At 33.2% G+C, this 19,318-nt stretch overlaps 1 protein-coding gene and 1 non-coding gene across 4 annotated transcripts in view; both read right to left on the bottom strand.

Moving 5' to 3' along the window:
- Positions 1-19,318, bottom strand: part of LOC118186316 (adhesion molecule nephrin-like) — a 1,043,604-nt gene that overhangs the window by 985,845 nt on the left and 38,441 nt on the right. The gene's annotated exons all lie outside the window — the stretch shown is intronic.
- On the bottom strand, positions 5,530-5,602 carry TRNAT-CGU (transfer RNA threonine (anticodon CGU)). The gene has a single exon. It is a non-coding gene; the product is annotated as a tRNA-Thr (tRNA).

Raw genomic sequence — 19,318 nt, 5'->3', positions numbered from 1 at the left:
TAATACAGCTTTTCATGCTTGAATCTTTCAGTTGAAATAATCTGTATTTGTAAAAGAAATACAATGTATATTTTAATATTAAATTAATTACAAGTAAAGTGATTTGTAGATTTATAAAACGTCATACAGCTAAAAAGTAATCCTGCGCTCCATTTAAAAGAAACATCATACGAGTACAATCCTACTCACTAAACATCCGTAGTCTTATTCCGATGACGTTGCGCGAACGCAACACTCGCGTTTTCAACAGGTAAGAGCATTTCTTGTATTTTCAATGTAAATTTATGTTATAAATGCTTAATTTAATATTTGTTATTATTTTCATGAGAAAAGAAACATTCCTTGTAGTTTTGGCGGTTAATGAGTTAACTTACATTCAAACGTGAAGTGCCCTGCGGAGCCAAGTGAATTACAAGCTAAGCACAATGAATTTTCCTGTATACCAAATCTATTGAAATACTCCGGATATCTACCATGATTTGTTACAAACTGATTTGCATGTATATTATTAAATACTGGCAATTTTTGTGCTATTTTTATATTTTTCGATAAGTCCTTATTTCTTATTGAACTATTACATTGTTACCACCATTTATCAAGATAATATTTTTGCAATACTGTAATTGCATATTTCTTTGAACAGGATAGTTCTGTAAAATTTTCATTTTCGACCACGGCCGCCTCCTTAGCCAGCAGCACGTCTGCTTTCTCGTTGCCAGCAAAGTCCACATGAGCTTTAACCCGATATAACAAAATACTAGAATGTTCCTTCTTTATACTTCTTCAATTTCATTTTATTTTATTAATTAATGGATGTTTAGAAACCGCAGTACACAATGATTGTAACAAAGAGATTAGGAATACCTAAGTTTGTTTTAATTTATATCAAGACTTTATTGAATGCACATTATTCTGATTGAAAACCTATGTTATAATAATTCAGTCTATACTTTCCATAGTCAATGTTAATTCCATAGTAAAATACTACGAATGCTGAACCATAGTTATCCTGTCCGGAACCGTCAGTATAAATGTCTATTAGTCCAGTCTTAGACTCGTATTTCTCATAAGTAACTGACAAGTTTGTAGATGGATGTACATAACATACATTATAATCCTCAAACATATATTTTGTTAATAAGTCATCGCCATACAGTTTAATGTTCTGTCTCTGAGTTCTCATCAAACACGTATTCGAGAGGTCCAGGTTAGAGTCCCGGCGAGGGTATTGCATATTTTTCATGTATCCTGCTTAAAAATTGCTAATAGCTCTGCAATATAAGCATATAAAATAATAAAGCACTTAACCCGTAAACGAAATATTACATTTTTAATTTTAATTAAATTTTATTATTTTATTTTTGTGTTATTAACCTCTCACAGGAAAGTTAACTCAGTAATGCATACACAGTCATTTTAACGTATTATGTTTTTAAATATTACGAAATCTCAGCTTTCAGCGTAATAATTATAATAATACTTATTATTTTCAAGTCAAAAAACACAGCCTTCGGTTTTCAATGTATATGTAATAAATAGAAATAGAAACATTATTTTAAATTTTAATATTTTACATTTAAGTACTCGTATAATTACGAGAGGGTTTAAAATAGTAGTAAAACTATTTCTCATATTAACAAAACCCATTTTGCAATACCAATAAAATACCTACTGATTTATAGTCACAAGAAATAACTAAAAATTTCTGAAACTACTATATTGAATGAAACGAAAAATTTAAGCTCTGGCATCAGTTTAGAATGTATCGAAAATTAGTAAGTTAGACTGAAAATATGAGTCTTGTATGTAAGAAATAGAGAATACCACAAATAAGTACAAAGAATCGTAATACAACAATGGTGAATAAAAGATATCTCAGAGCTTAAAGTTGTGACACTCACACTTTTACAGTTACACGTTTCAGAATTAAAAGCAGGTCAATAAATACAACCATCTATACTTTTAATGAATAGCCTAAATTAGTGAATGTATTTGGCAGTAAATGTGGCTGTTTGAAGAAAATTAAAGAAAGTTTTATCATTTTTTACTTTACTTAGGATTGGTACCATCATTTATTTCTTATATATTTAACGCAGCCTTTCACAAAGAGTTACGTTATTTATTATCATACACACATTGAAAGGATAGTTTGAAGACCACGTTCTGAGTTTTACCATATGATCTTTAAAGATGGCTACATTGTTATGTTAAATGCATATTCCAGTATCCAGTATAAGTATTCAAAATGCAATTGTTTGTACGATTGCAATTTGGGAACTTATACTGGATACGGGATATCCATTTTCAAGGGGATAATCGACAATAAATAACTGAATTTACATTAATAATATTAGCTGCGTCAGCGCTGATTTTTAAGTTTGAAGGTTCATTTTTACTTTTTTTTTAACTTAAGGTATTATATATGTATATAAATAAATGGACAGATAGATAGATAAATTATTCCGAAAAATAAGGATAAAGTAGTAACAGAAAATGATCAAAATGTAACCGTAGTATTGTATTGAACAAACCAACGCTCATGTTTAAAGCAAAATCTAGAAATGTTTCGATAAATAAAAAGCTAAACTACTTGAATTGGGTAGAGCAGAAAATGGAAAAAATCAAAGAAACATAAAATATTTCATTTTATTAAATGTCTAAACTAGTAAGTTCTTTAGAAAGTAAATAATAAAATTTTAAAATGAATCTATCTAAGAAAAATACAAGCTACAAAAGAAAAATCTCTTCAGGCGATCTAAATGGAAGTTTATGTATTTTTAAACAAGATTGGAATTTTTGTGAAATATAATAACATCCTGAACTATTGAAATGTTGATTATTCTGCGATATATTTATAGGAACGTTTTTGTGTTTATCCCTGTCAAAAATTGTGTCTGTTTATTAGAAAGTAAAGATGAACTTCTCCCGTTTCATTTTCTTGAAATCTCATTTATGTTTCCGGAATTTGTTTATAAGAAAAGCAAAAACGGCGACCAAGTAACTATTTGTATTCATCCGCTGATTTAGATATTTTCGTCTCTAAGAAAAAAAAATAATTTATAATCTCAAAGCATTCTCTAAAGAAATGGAATTATGTTTTCGTGGACAAAGACGGGTTAGGTATGGAGAGTTTTTAAATTAGGGCATACTCTAATGAAACTATAATTTTTGTTGCGAAGAAAAACGTAATTACCAAAATTAATTACGCCACTCGTTTCCTCGAGAAAGTCATTGACATGAGAAGAACCAGAGAAATCAATTAAAAGAATATTGCTTTTCATACTGGCTTGTTCATATGAAAATACGACCTAATGAAGATACATTCACGTATTTTGTAATGGCAAGTACAGCCACATATATGGATGCCTAGAAAGTATAAGATAACATTTGGGGAGACTAAAAAAAAATCTGTAATTGTCTGTATGTTATAGATGTTGCAAAAGTAACCATGACAAAATGGTAAAAGACGTCAAACTTTCAAACGTAAAATTCATAATTTGTTTTTAAATAACTCTGGACTTACTGAAAAGAGTAGTATGACTTAAATGGTAGAAAACTTGCCACTGATAAAGATATATTGATCTCATTTTCTAAGGAAAACTAAGAGCGCGTTTATTTGTTGCGAAGAACCGCAGGAGCTCATAGGCATACACAGTTAAGTCTTTTGCCTCTGTTATGCATGGGCATATAAATGTAATTCATATATACATAGGTATAGTAAAACTTGTCTTTCCCCATTCTAACTGTCTACTTATGTGCACGGTGTATCCTATTGACAGACTTCGGCAAATAACATAATCTGAACTACAAACACAAATATTCAAATATTCACAAAATAACTGATGTTGAAAAGAGCAGTTTTGTCGTATTTTACACTGAAATGTTGAAACAAATTTAGAGAAGTGTAAATGGTATTCATAACTCAAACTATACTATGTATGCTAAAAACAAGTTTTCGTAAGACAGAAAGATTTCCAGGGCAGAGATTTCAAACATTTGCCATATAAGCTAAACTTGCAAATGCTCATGCAAAAGCCATTTTTGCAGCAGATAACACAGCCAATATTTGGGAAGAAATATAAATTATGCAAAAGAGGAGAAGTTCTCCCTTGACGTTGAAATCTCTCTTCTTTTTAACTGTTTATTTTTTTAGAGAGATGACATTCTTTTTGCGGGAAAGAAGAAACTCACGGGGAACATACTTTATTGATCTGGTTGCATCAAAAAATTTCTCTCGTTGTATTTTTTAGTTGTTAGTTTGTTAGTGACGGTTTCACGAGAACAAGCATGTTAGAAGAAAAAGAATTTTGAATTAAAATATTGCATTAAAATAGCCTTGACATGGTTCTGAAGTGAATCTCGTATCCAAAAATAAAATATAAAATACTTTAAGTCTCCATTTTAATAGCCCAAAACGTTTGAAAAATACTTTGCACATGTGCGGTTTATTTAGCAAGTCAAAATAATTCAGTTTTGAGAACATAGAAGCATGCAAGTATTGGAAAATTTAAACAGCGTCATTTAAAATTCAAATACGTATACTTCTACAAAACTAAATATATGGTATTGCTTTTAATATGTCCGACGTTATATGGCTTCGAAATTCTGCACGCAAGACTAACTTCCTTAATTCAAAGTCAAGAAATTCTAATAAAATTATTAAGAAGATAAAATAGAGTGAATTATTTTTACATGTATCATAGAGAACAGCACAAAAATGAAAAAGAAAGGGTTAGCAAATTAAATTTTCTTTAATACGTTCAATTTAACGACTCGGCGAACAAACGTCCGCTAATATTAATACTTTTGTGCTAATATTAGCGAACAAACGTCCGCTAATATTAATACTTTTTCTTAATTCTTTATATTTGTGATTAAATAATGATGAATGAGTACTTTATAATATCATATTCTCATATTCACATTTCTATATTTCCGCTTTGCCATTATGTTAGCTTCTACAGATTTTAATGCAATTATTTGACAATAAGTCGAATTTCCTTAATTTGAATGTTGCGAAATCGGGAGGAAAGGAATGAATTACGAATTGTCTGCCCATATAAAACTATCCTTAACTTATAACATTTGAATACTTAAAGTCAATTAATTATCGAATTCTGCTGCATATAGATAAATAAATTTGCATATAAACGAATGAAAATAATTACAAGTACATGCACACGTTCTCATTATTCGGATTTCTCCTTACCTAATTGGGAATTACTGTCATGTGGTTAGAGACATTATATTATTTCGAAGCGGAAGAGATGAAAAATGAGCAATGCTCACGCCGGGACTCGAACCACGGAGCTCTCGAATACGCGCCGAGCGTGCTGACCACTATATCACAGAGTCATGCTAAGAAGGCCGGAGAAATACCTTATATACCTCCTTTAAATGGCGACTGGGGTTTGGCGGACCCAGTCGCCAAATACTGGTGGTGGAGAATCATCATCCACCACCTTTAGTTCGGTCACCATTGCAGAGAATTTAGGTTGTTTCGAAGCATGAGATGTGAAAAATGAGCAATGCCCTCACCGGGAATCGAACCACGGGTCTCTCGAATACGCGTCGAGCGTGCTAACCACTACACCACGAAGGCATGCTAAGAAAGCGGGAGAAATAGGTGGTTGAAAATATCTCTCCTTACTGAATAAATTATTTTAAAAAAATAACATTTCAAACCTAAATTTTAAAGAAAATTTCTATCTGGATTTTAGTAGAAAAAGTGTTGTATTAATTTGACGACTAAGAATGCATTTTAACACAATACACCACTGAGGTGTTTCTAAGAGCAGTTATGATTCGAAATCATCAAAAGTTTCATCACGTCATGCGAAATATGCTTTAATAGCTCAAGGGAATTTAATAGCGAATTACGGCTCACGAATGGAACTACTGTGAACCTTTAATATTTTCAAAACTGTTGTGTTTTTTAACGTGGAATTGAATCGTTAAAACAAGTGTTTTACAAGAAATATTTAATCCGGAAAAAAGCTCTTAGTGTCCTACTATATAATACTTTTATATAATTTTGTTATTAAGCAAAATTAAGTACTGGATTAATACAAAATATATTTTAATATCAATTTAAGAAATAAAAAATGCCTGTCAAGCATCATTCTGTCGATTGTTATAATAACCTGTAATGCTAAACAGAGATTCGGTGACTATTATGATAGTCATGATCATAATAGTCACCGAATGATTGATATTATTATTATTACAATGATAAAGACTCTATTGTTTCTTACGCCATTTAATTATTCCATATTTTCTGTTAATTTCTAAACATATTTCTTCTTTTTATTCATTTTTAAAGGATTTTTAAGGAAGCATTGTTAGATATATATTACAAATACACCTACTTAAGTTTATCACCTTATCTTTTGTTTATAAATTAAAACTGGTTTATAAACAAAATTCAAACTAAGCAAAACTGATTGCGGTATTATACTGTAACCTGCAGTCAATGTGTACATCATATGCTAGTAATTAAGACAATAACACGCCGAACAAATACTAATTCAGAAGTGAAACAAGAAAAATTTTGAAAATGTAACGCTGATTTTTGTTGTTTAACTTCTGATTTAGTATAGTATGGTAGTAGTCTTTATATTGCAAAAGAAATAAAGCAAAAACTGGTGACGTCTGATCTTCTGAGTCTTAAAACATATTCCACTGACGTCTCTACTCATTTCATTATATTCTTTGTCACAGTTAGCTATTTAATCTTAAATCATCCATAGACTAGCACTTGAGAGAGAGGAAAAGGGAAAGCTTCCAGAACTACTAAATTATAGTATTTTTTTTTTAAAGTTTCTCATCCTTGTCTTCAATTTTGACATTTCTTATTATTACATATTATACATCTATTTACCGTATGATACATCTTTGTACACCATGTAATACGTATTCCTGTTTGTTTAGGTAAAGTTCAAGATAAAAAGAGTACTTTTCAACTAAGCGCCATGTACATTAAGCCGCTTTAATTTCAAATGCAGTGAGAGTCGCTCGCGAACTCATAGCATTAAATATTAATGGCACTAAAATATAATCTAAAGATGGACATCCAGCGACAGAAGAAACATGATTCGTAATATGTATTCATAGAATGTTTAAAGTTTTCGTGAGGGCCGTTTGTTAAGTTAGCAGAAGCGTTAGTCATACTGAAGTGGAAAATATGCGCTTAATTCCAATTTATGTCGAATAGTTTTCCTCCGTAATCAACTTTCAAATGTAATTATTAATATGCCAGTATAAATAAATCATTTGTATTCAGTCTTTCAAAATCGCTCAAATTAAATTTTAATCTTAATGCATTTAATTAAACCATTATAATTATGTGTTTGCTTTGCAATGTGATACCCAAGAAAAGAATATATCCTTTTAGTTTGACGTACATCTATTGCAATACACTATTTCTGTGTATTAAATTCGTTGAGGAAATATTTAGCAATTCTAAAATAACAGCATAAATTTGTTTTCACATTAACGTATGGGCAAAATGCAAAACTGCTTTTAAATTTTTATTGCGTAAGTAAATATTAACATTTTACTTTATTATATACTACAGTCATACAAAATTAATTTCAGCTATCACTAAAAATTTATAAATGAGGCTGTTCTGAACAATGAGAAATTTATACGAAACGTTGGACCAGATCGAAATTTTGAATGCTCATCAAGGATTGTCAGAAAAAAAATATATCTTTTTTCATACGTAATAAGCTTTATACATTAGAGCCCCCCAAGACCTGTAGGCTGTCTCAACGTGGCGAGGGGGTGGCACTGGGTGGAATAGGTGAAGTACGTCGGGAGTGTATACTCCTGGTAGGGCCACCCAAGGCGTGAAGGCTATTCCACTATACCCAGCTAAAGCCTACAGGCATCTGAGCTAAGTCAATCCTCTACCATCAGTGAGGACTGACTTAGTTCATTTCAAGCATTCCTTGAAACAATGTTTAGATACGTCTGAGGGACTCCCTAGAATCGAGTTTCATATGGAACTTTTGTCTCGAGTTTCCAAGAAAATGATATTCAGGCTTTATTACGACAATCTGCCTTAAAAATTATACACGCAATTCCCGTTGAAGCTACCCTTATTTATACTCATCGGAGTAAAAGCGAGGACTCTCGTTCTGGTAGTGGGGTTGTCATTAAATGCACAAATCGAAATATTGTTAAAATAAAGAAAAGAAATTCTGACTTCAGTTCGTTATTTAAGAGCTTATAGCCATCGAAGAGGGACTAAACGCTGTTTGGCCTTTACAGATCTTAAGGTAGTATGGTTTTTGTCTGACAGTCGTAGCACCATCCAATATCTTTCAAACTGACGAAGAGTTGATGATAGGGACGGTATTGCAATTCTTAGCAAGCTTAAACAAGTCTCGTCACTCTGTGAATTGCACCTTCAGTGGATTACTTCAGTTCATTACTTCCCATGTTGACATACGGGGGAATGAAAAGGCAGACATTCTGGCGAAGGAAGGTTCTGAAGAATCATTACCAGTTACCAATTCATTGACATAGCTTGAATCTGATTCCATTAGAAACATGCAGATAGGCAAGTTTGGCTCGTTCCCCCGAATCATCCCTGGTACCAAGCTGATTGTCCTGGAAGATCTCTTGCTATTGATTGCGACAGATGTGTTCAGACAACACTTTCCCGATTCTTCAGTGGACATCTGAAAGGACTTACCTTTGAGAGAGGTCTCAAGATGCACCCAATTTGTTCTAAATGTCAAAATGCACCGGCAGCACCGATACATATCCTTGAGTGCCTGGAGTTGTCTCTTGAGAACCTCTACAAGTCACCTAAGCTTGTTTTCGATCTTCTGAAGGGGAATGGACTCGTAAACCTCGTCTAGTATATTCCTAGACATTGAGATTAGTAACAACAACAACAACAAGGTTCATACATATTTTGTAGGTAATGTTCATTTAGAATATAATTATTAATATTTCTCATTATCTTCGGATTCAGATTTATGCATGTTATTAATTTAAAGTCTACGTGTTATTAATCCGTATTCATTAAATTAAAATTTAATGTTTTTGATTTCTGAATTCCTGCGGTCCTATATTGTTACGTAAAATATCATAAGTGCTTTAATATTCTGGTCTTTCGTAGTTAGTGCTCTTTTAATCCTGTTGAATGCCATGCATTAACATTGCACTTAAGTTTAGTACCTTCGAAAAAATATGCATGTTATCTTAATGAAAATCGAAAAGCTGCAACATAACAACTTTTTGTTTTTCAAAATATTGTACGTATTTTGAAAAACAAAAGTCTCATTGATTGTTTCCGAATTTATTGTTATCGATAATTTAAATAGGATCAGTTTTCAACAACAAAGGCTTTAATTAAATTCTGAATTTCAATCCAGGCTACTAAGCATTTTTCTCTTCTCCCTGCTTTAGTAAACAAATGTTTCATTTATTATTCTTAAATGGATATTCAATAAGTTTATCTTTTACCAATCGGTTCATCTCTGATGTCGTTAAGGCTTGCAGTAGCTTCAATTTGAAAGAGGACTTTTCACAACGCAAACTTGTATTCCATTCCTTATTCTACATTTGCAGGTTCACTTGCTGAACATTTTGTAAATCATTCCGCATGTCGAACAATTATTTTTTTAATATAACATTTTAGTCGTACGCTTTACTGTTGTAAGTCTTTAACAGCTACATTTTGCAGCAGAAAAGGCAGAGGCATTAGTTGGATATGAAGCGTTTTAAGATTTCTTCGTCTACATAATCCACACTTCTGAATACTGAAGCTGAGACACCATATGTAATGAAATGAAATGTACACATGTAAACTGGAAGGATTGTAGGCGTAAGTAGGATTGTTAAGAAATGCAAAGGATAACATTTTTGAGCTCCCGTTGCCGAACAGCAATATGCATTAGGTGCCCTAAATGATCTAAAAGCTTGATCGAAGGCATTTTTTTATTTTTTTCCTGCCATATGAGACTTCGAATTGCATTTTGTAGCTTCATAGTAAGATGTCTTGAGGTCCTCGACTGAAAACAGATGGCAACAGAACCCTTGAGTTCAGTAATATTAGTTTATCATTTCAGCAGATAACTATACCTTTAGACTGAAATATCAGCAATTAAACTCTGATCCCAGCAGATACGAGAATAATAACAAACTCGGATAACAGCAAGCGGCAAAATTTGTTTAGCAGATGGTTGGATTAGAAAATTCGTGAGTACATATCATTAGTCTACTGAACATGAACATTATACTAAGCTCACGAGGTAGAAAAATGTTTACATAAGCCAATGGAAGGTGCTTGTATGAGTTTCGGCTCCCAGTCCAGATAAACAGCGAATGGTGTTCCATTACTAAAAGCCCTCACTCTCAGGTGCTGCCGTGGTTTATACTCAGGCGGCAGTGTGGGGGGGTCGGAATGTACGATTGTCCTCTTCGAAGATGAGTCTTGCTTTTGCCTCGGTAGCACTGAAGGTTGGAAATTGGTCTGGACACAATGTAGCCCAAGCCATCAGCAGACCATCATACGCCCCCGTTCCTGGAATAATGCTGTGGAATGGACACCTTTGAAAATTCCTTCATGACACTGACACCTGAATTGTATTTTGATTTGATCTGGGAGCCAGAGGTACAACGTAGGAGTTCCGGGATTCATGTATACCGACATTTTGCGCCAGGAAATGTTTCTAAACTCGACAACGTCAGTGTCGCATGTTGCTCCTGCTATTGTGAGTAGCCCACGTGCACTTGATGCGTTACCATGCAGTAGCTTTGGATTTGTTTCCCTTGAAGCATATCAGGGACACCATTGAATGGTCATTGCAAAAGGATCTGCCAAATGCAATTTGAACACATTGCGTGTTGCGAATTTCAGATATCTAGGATGTTTGCTTCTTCGGTTTGTAATTTTATTACTGAGCAGTACAAATCATTACTTATGTTTCACGAAGTCACCGTTACAGTTTTATTTGTTGATTTGGTTAATGTTAAATCTTCATAAGGTATTTATATTAATTAAGCAGTTGTTTTATGTTAGGAATCTTTACTGTCCTTCTTCGTTTCCGTTTTCCTTCTATAATGCAAATTTAGCTCGGATGTATATAAGTGAGTGTTTGAGATTGCTTTAGTCGGAGTGTGTTCCATATGCTGTAGGTCACGTTACTAACTGATAATCTACGATAGCCATTCCGTTCTATGGCGTTGCTTTATTATTTATGTTTTGTGCTGTCGCACCTGTGTGGGCAAACTTGCGCATTTGAATATTTCTGTTTAAGCCTTTCGCTAACAATAATTTAGTTTTATTTCAAAATTATATTTCTGAGTTCAGGCCGTAAATGATTTGTAATCATAAGGCTATCCTATTAAGACCTTATTTTATTCTAATAAATTATTTTTAGTTTAAAGAAACTTTCCTTTCCCTTCTGATTTCAATTTCCTGCCAGAATGTACACTGCGAAAAAAAAAAGGGCAGTTCTATATCTTGCGTTCTACTGGCCGATTGACAAAATTCAAATCGCATTTTTCATGTCTCGAAAGAGCGACTTAGGATATATATTAGATTTATATATAGCATTGCTCTGTCATAGGCTTTTTGACACAAACTCAGACTTTTCTGAAATAAAATACCACATTTTTTCCATATTTCGGTTCTAGGACTCAAATTATGCCTAGATATCAAATTTTGTAAAATTTGGTGTGAAATTTACGGAGAAATTGAAAAATTTATCTTGGCGAACTTTTTCAGTTTGCGCCAAGAATAATTCACTTGGTGAACTTCTTAATATATGGCAACCAATTTTTCTTTCGCTTCCATTATGCCGGAGCGTAAAAAACCTTGTTCCTACCTTTTTACCAAATAATTTTAGCAAAGTGTATAAACCACATTTGATGTTTAATCGCTTTCAACAAATATGCCAAATTTCAAAACGCGCCAATATAAAAATTCACGTATACCATTGGAAATTGTGAATAAAAAAATTTAATTTTTTGAAGGTATGCTTAGAAATACATCTACTTAAAGGTGTTGGTAAAACGTTTATAGATTATAATTCAAAATTGTTTTAGAAAAAATTATTTAAAAATACAAATTTTAAAAAGAAATCATAAAAAATGGGTGAATTTTATTTGGAATAAACCTGAATTTCGAAATGCGAAAGGAAGAATCAAATAAGCTTAATAAAAAAAGAGAGATTAATAAATATATAGCAAACTCAATTAACATTGAGGAGCTAAAATTTTGAGAGATTATTCTTTAAAAACTAATCGTGCGATTTTTACAAAACTTGGTAGTTTGGGATAATTTGAGTGGTACAGAATTGAAAAATCGGTATGTTAATTAAGAAAAAGTCTGATTTTGTGTCAAAATACCTATATTAGACAATGCTAGTATATATAAATCTAATACATATCCTAAGTCACGTTTTCGAGACATGAGAAACGCAAATTGAATTTCGTCAATCGGTCCAGTAGAACGAGAGATATAGAACTGTGTCCCCCCCCCCTTTTTTTTTTTCGAAGTGTACATTTAATGACGTGTATTCAAACCTAAGTGAGCTGAAAACAGTACTTAAGTAGCAAATTTAAGAGTTAGCAGTAGGAGAGTTAGTTCGTAGTTAATGACGCGTGGTTGATTTAACAACCTTGTAGTTGCATAGTTGGTGCTAGTCACTTTCTTTATATTGCAATTGATATTCTAGGTTCGGCTTTGCTGTGTGCAGTCGATTTAGCGGTTTAGATAAAGAAGGTGCTAGTCGTGCAGTCAGTCTTACTTTATTGATTAATTTACTTTATTGACTTACTTTATTGATTAACTTTCTGCTAATCTTACTTTTTTGACAATCAAAATATTGAAACAATAATGTTGAGTTAGAAAAACCTATGTTCTGTTTCTGAGAGAGAAACCTATTTTTTGTTTCTATACTTTGCCGAAAAATCATGAGGGAGGAAACTAATGCAGAAACAGACAGGTGAAACCGCAACTAACTAAATATCAACTGAGAAACTAAACACTTAAGAGTTTGCTAATTACCAAACCTTTAGTGATCGTATAAGTGAATTTTTAATGCATTGCGTTGTGAAAATGCATCCGGGACCGCGCCGTGAGAGGATCGAATAAACAACATGTAAAATCAATATATATATATAAGAAAAACACATAACAGATATAAAGAAAACATAAGTAATAGGTTTCCAGATTAAATATCAGTTTATTCAAATTCCTTACAATAAAAAATTAAATCTTATCCTAATCAGAGAGTCAAATTTCTTATTTGTGTTACATTTTCAATTTATTTATTTTAGACACAGGGGAATTCTTCAATTTGTCATTTACCTTTTGTTACATTTAAATTCATGATTTGCAAATCTATTACATGACTCTTTTAATTTAACGGGTACCCGTTCTATAATTTCTAAGAGGTTAAGGAAAACATATTATTTGCAATTCACATCTGTTCTAAGGAAGATTACACAAACAACTTAAATTATTACATCCTAATTCATATAAAGACCTTAAGGTTTGTCTCGGTAATTTAGAAGGGGAAAGGGAAACAATTGAAAGCCTGAGAATTAATTTAAGATTCGACGTTGTTATTTTACATTCCAAGGAAGTCGTTGAAATCTTACTTAAAGTTCATACACAAAAAAATAGAAACTTATCTTGTGGTGTACATCTTGAAGTGGAGGACTCGTATCCTAATAAGAGTTGACGTCGGCGGCGCTTATCCACGGTTGCAAATGGAAGTTTCAGAGGACATCGTCCTGTTCTGGCACTATTGGCGAAGCACACACGGCAGGTAACTGGTTTTCATAACGACGAAGCAATTTTCACTCTGGAATCCAGAAACAGGAGCACTGCTGCCCAGCACGGCTGTCCGCCTGGTCTTCCCGCTTCGAAAAATCGGGCCCCAAGTCTTAATCCTGAAAGTCTTAAATCCTTCCGCAAAAAAAACTCATGCAACGTAGGGCCGAGATTCTTAAACATTTTTAGTATAATTCGCCCTGGTTCAATTTCGCCTTTTAACCAGAACGCGGCAGGGGAGCATGTTTGCAGCTCCCGGCCGGAAACGTCTCTCTAGGCAATTACAGCTCGCTTTCTCTCGCTCATCCCAAGAGCAAGCTCGAAGTTACAATCTTAGCCCAAAAGTAAGTAAGTCCACCCAGTAAGTGATTCCAAGAGTAAGTGAGTAAAGTCTCTCGCCTCTTAGTCAAAACGCGGCCGGGGAGCATCTCTCTTCGTAAATTACATCGTTTCTAACGCTCAACCCCAGAGCAAAGAGTAACGTCCAAAAGTAAGTTCCACTGGTAGTTCGGTCTGAGGTTCGAATCCCGCGAACGGGCTGGCTGCATGGGCGTTTTCGTGATTTTCCCCATGTGTAACGTGTATACGAGCCAGTTTCCCTTAGAAAGTCCTCCACGAAAGGCATCCCTCCCTTTAGGCAGATAGCCCTCGTGTGCTTTGCCATAATTAAATACACCACCACACCAAAAGTAAGTTCCGCACGAAAAGTGATTCAAACTCGAATTTTCTTCCTCTCCTTCACAAACGCGGGCTCCCACTATGGCTCCCATATGGCAAAATTTGCGTTTCAACCCCGAATGCGGAAATAAGGGTGAACGCACATGCGCGCCCCTCTTCAATTAGCCAAACCGGACCTTCCGATCGCCAAAAGCTGAATGACTTACGTCGAAGGTTAAGTGGCAACCTCTGACCCTTCTGTCACGTACTTCCTGTCCTAAGGTCAACTGCACAATGAAATTTCTTCTAGAACATTCTAAAGGACAAAGCGCGCGAAATGATGACTTAGCAAAATTGCCTCCCTTTCCCTGCTTCTTTTCACAATGAATCAAAGCTTGTACAAAAATTGCAAATAAAAGAAAAATAAATAATATCCTTTAAACTAAATAATATTCCCAGAAGCATCTGATTTTCCCCAAAATTAAAGCATTAAAATAAATAATTCAGAATCAAATAAAATTAAGATTTTCATAAATCAAAAAATCATTCACCTAGTTTTTATAACGCGATCAGACAAATTCTCTACACAACAATAACCGCAACGTGAACTAGTGGTATAAATAATGATTCATGTTATACATTTCAATTTAAAATTATAATTGCTGTTTCATATTAAGCACAAAAACTATACACAATGATAGCAAGTAAAAGTAGGAATTTTTCAACACGTTTCTTCATGTTATATGTATTTACCTCGTCCTAGATCTACAAGTAAACGCTCCTAATATTTCATTAACGCTGAACTGCAATTTTGGTTTTATGAGCATTTTAGCATTGTGTGGGATAAAAAAGCACAGAGTAAAAATATCCTTCTATGGTCACTGGCCAAATGAAATAGGACTCATTCACTTCATAAAGTAGAAGTATAATCCGTCTTGTAAGAAAGGTTTATGTATTATAAATCTTGAATGAGGGACTGACTCGATATCGGCGCAAGACTACCGATATCATTTTACCCGACCTCAAGCTGGCATGTGTCTGGAAACTAATTGCAGAGTTACCATGTGGTTATTTTATTACGTTGCGTATTTGTTTACGTTTTTCCTGAATTACTGCCAGCATTACTCTTTCGCGTATCTCCTTTGCAGCTGAAGAAGGAATCGCTTAGAGACAGGGTTGCAACTCTCTATTCCTTTTCTCAGCTGTTTTGACTAATCAAACACTGTTTATTCGGAAATTTCGAGAGAAGTATACTTATTTCTGTTTCATCATATCGTTGATAAAAATTTACATCTAAAGCTCAGTATTACTTTACATTTTTACTGTACATGGAAGTTTTAGTCTATTATTTAATCAATGTGTGGTACAGAAAGTTATGAAATAATTTTTAGGTATCTTTAAATTTCATGAATCAGACTTGAGATCCAGCTAGAGAACTTTCAGCAGCTGAAGATATTTAATAACAAAATATGAAACATTTTTCTTAAGTAATTCTTAAGTTTTATAAACGTCATTAGATCTTAACCGAAGATATTTATTTAATCAAAATTTCGAAGACAAAGCCATTGTAGTCTTCATCCCACTAACACCTATTAAGATCGTACCTTCATTTTTATATTATACGTTAAGTTATATTTAAAGTGATCTTCTTTTTGAAAAGTTTTCATTTTAAAACCCATTTCCGGAGAAACCATTTTAGAAATTTCTTTTGAAATTCGTTCTTCGTTGTGATTAGGCTTTAGCAAATTCAAAACTGAATTACATGATATATATATATTATTCGCATTAAAAAAGAAACAACAAAACAGAAGAAAGAACGAAGCTTATAAAATTGTACGTAATATAATTTTCATGCACTTTAAAAAGAGCATCAGATTTCAATTGATTATCGAAAGAAAAGTGAACTGCACATTTAGCAGAAAACTCCGAAATACGAAGCAATCAAATTGTATTTTAATGTAAGATATGCATCAACTGAATAATAAAAGCATGCATAGAAAGTTAAATTGGACGAGAAGAGAAAGAGATTGCATTCTCATAATTCAAACTTCACGCATAGGCCCCAAAGCAAGGGTATAAGCATTTTGATTTCTCTCTACGTTCATCCATCTGTGAAACTTAATTTAGGCAGAAGTAAAGACATTTTCCACCAAAAAAGGTTTAAATTTTAAGAAACAAGAAATCCCTGCCAATGAAATGACGAAAGAGGTGGAATAAATGGAACAAAGCGATGCTCGAATGTAAATTTTTGGATCACCTTACAAGGTTTCGGACAAAACGGTGATTTATTCTCATCTTCAGATAAATTACAGATTTAAAGCTTTCAACGAGTGATTTGTTTTTCTTCTTAATGTACTGCGATAAAAAAAAGTTGTATCATGTGATAGCTTCCTGATAAAAGAATGTATGTAATATAACTGGTGATAAAAAGTGAGATAATAGTATTGTTTAGAACACGATGTCAATTTTTGAAGGGATCTAGTAGACTACGTATTAGAGGCAATGTGATTTCTAGGGAAACAAAGAAGTATACAGATACATCCCTACCTATGTTTTAAGAAATGTTCTTCACGGGGGTAAGGGGAAGAAAGAAGGGAAATTGCTAGGATAAGCAGGAATTCAGTTTCAAAATTTCTCTGTTTCTTTTCAAATCATACATTCTGTCTTGCATATATTTTCTGCTTGAGGCATTTTGCATCCCAAATCTCAGCACTACTAAATACTATGATAACCTCAATTTTTGGCGAAATGCAAGATGATAGTTTGATGAGGTGATGGAGATACTGAATAGGAGAGCAAAATGGTTTAATTAAATATACCTGTTGTTTTCAGTATTTATACTATGTACTATAATTTTTATTATTATATTTATATTAATATATAGTATATTAATAACACTATTTATATCATGTACTATCTTTGAAATATACATTTCTCTATATACTTATAGTATACACTTATATATATATATACTTATATACTTATATATATATATACTTATATACTTATATATATATATACTTATATACTTATATATATATATACTTATATACTTATATATATATATACTTATATAGAGAGAAATATATATTTGAAATATGCATTTCTCTATATAATTACACTATATGATAATCTTGAAGTGTTTAATAGATATGGTTTTCTGTTGGCAGAAAGTTTAATTAGTCTGGTTTTAATACTTTTAATATTCTACAAAATATACAGGGTGCAGCAGCGTTCATAGCGTAATTTGACTTGCGTAGCACAATGACGTACTGCATGAATGCGCGCCAGGTCGTGCCGTATTCGTGTACTAACGAGCTGCCATTTCGAGCGTGATATGGATCGTTGGAGTGCACAGCATCGTGCCTTTGCTGTTGAAAGTTATTTCAAAAATAACTACTCTATTATTGCTACCCAGCGTCTATTTCGACAACATTTCAAGGGACGTTATGGAAAAGTTCCAGATGGAAGGACCATTGCGACAGATATTTCCAGGTAGAGTAATTTAACGTTTTGGTGACATTTCCTAGCCGCTTCGCTCACCTGATCTTTCATGTGCCAAATTTGGGGGCACCTGGTTTGATTTGGTTTGGTTTATTTAATTATGGCAAAGCACAATAGGGCTATCTGCCTAAAGGGAGGGATGCCTTCGTGGAGGACTTTTTAAGGGTAACTGGCTCGTATACACGTTACACATGGGGAAAATCACGAAAATGCCCATGTAGCCAGCCCGTTCGCGGGATTCGAACCTCGGACCGAGCTACCAGTGTTCAGCGACTTTACCGCTCGGCCGCTGGTGGGCCCTTGGGGGCACTTGAAGCAAGAAGTTTTTCGAACACGTTGTGCCACCATTCTTGAGTTGAAGGATCGCATCTGAACTGCCGTCGGCAATGTCCCAGGGAATACGTTACGCCGAGTTATGTCAAGTTTCCAACGCCGTCTATATGAATGTGTTGTGCAGAGGGGGCATCACATTCAAAAAGTAATCTAGCAAAGGACAATGACTTATACATTAGTAAATGGCATACCTTTAACTATTAATCGACATAAGAAGGTAATAAATAAATTACTGTTACTGCCTTATGATGTGCTTTAATATCCTACTATGAACGCTGCCGCAACCTATATAAAATTCAATGAAGCATATTGAAGAATCAAAATAATGACAAGAAATTGAGGCTTTCTTTTAGTATAAAATGTTAATTATTCTCACTAATTTGTTTCCTTTTTTTTTTTTTTTTTTTTTTTTGCTAGTTTGTTTATTTTTTTATGTGCGAAAAGTAACATTGCAGTAATAGTTTTTTTAACTAATATGTCTTTTTTGCTTTCCGTAATAAAGTGCAAATGAATGAATAGTAAGAAGGACGTTTCTATTTTTTATTGTGTCAGTTCTACCTCTACCTGAGGGAAAAAAAAAGACCTTAAAAGGAGCCTTTCTTTCTGCGTTATGTCATTAAAAGCAATGTGCCAGATGCAAATTAGTTATTATACTGGGCTATATCGCAAAAATGAAACTTCTTTCATTAGATAGTATCACTATAAGAAAGATTTAATTTTTCTTTCTACCAGTTACGACGCAAGGTTATTCATAACTTTCCGTGAATTTTAGAAGAACATAGAGAGAATTTGTCTCATTAATAAAAAATACCTCATTGAGAAAATGCAACTAAACAGAGAATTTTAAGATTGATTTAAATGTTCTTTCGTTGTTGAGAAAGGAGCAAATTAGTAACTTTGTCTGAATTTCTTTAGCTCACTGTTGTTGTGTAATACATTTCAATCTCATTTTCACTACCTATCGTTTTTCATCTCATTTTATATATTTTTCATCTCATTATACTGAAACTGAGCTTTCAGAGA

The sequence above is a fragment of the Stegodyphus dumicola genome, chromosome X2 (assembly GCF_044657685.1).
Source record: "Stegodyphus dumicola isolate Sdum_Otavi_A_Nest chromosome X2, ASM4465768v1".
NCBI classification, from domain to species: Eukaryota; Metazoa; Arthropoda; class Arachnida; order Araneae; family Eresidae; genus Stegodyphus; species Stegodyphus dumicola.
Note: the sequence above shows the minus strand (reverse complement) of the source record. Positions and strands in the feature narration are given on the sequence as shown.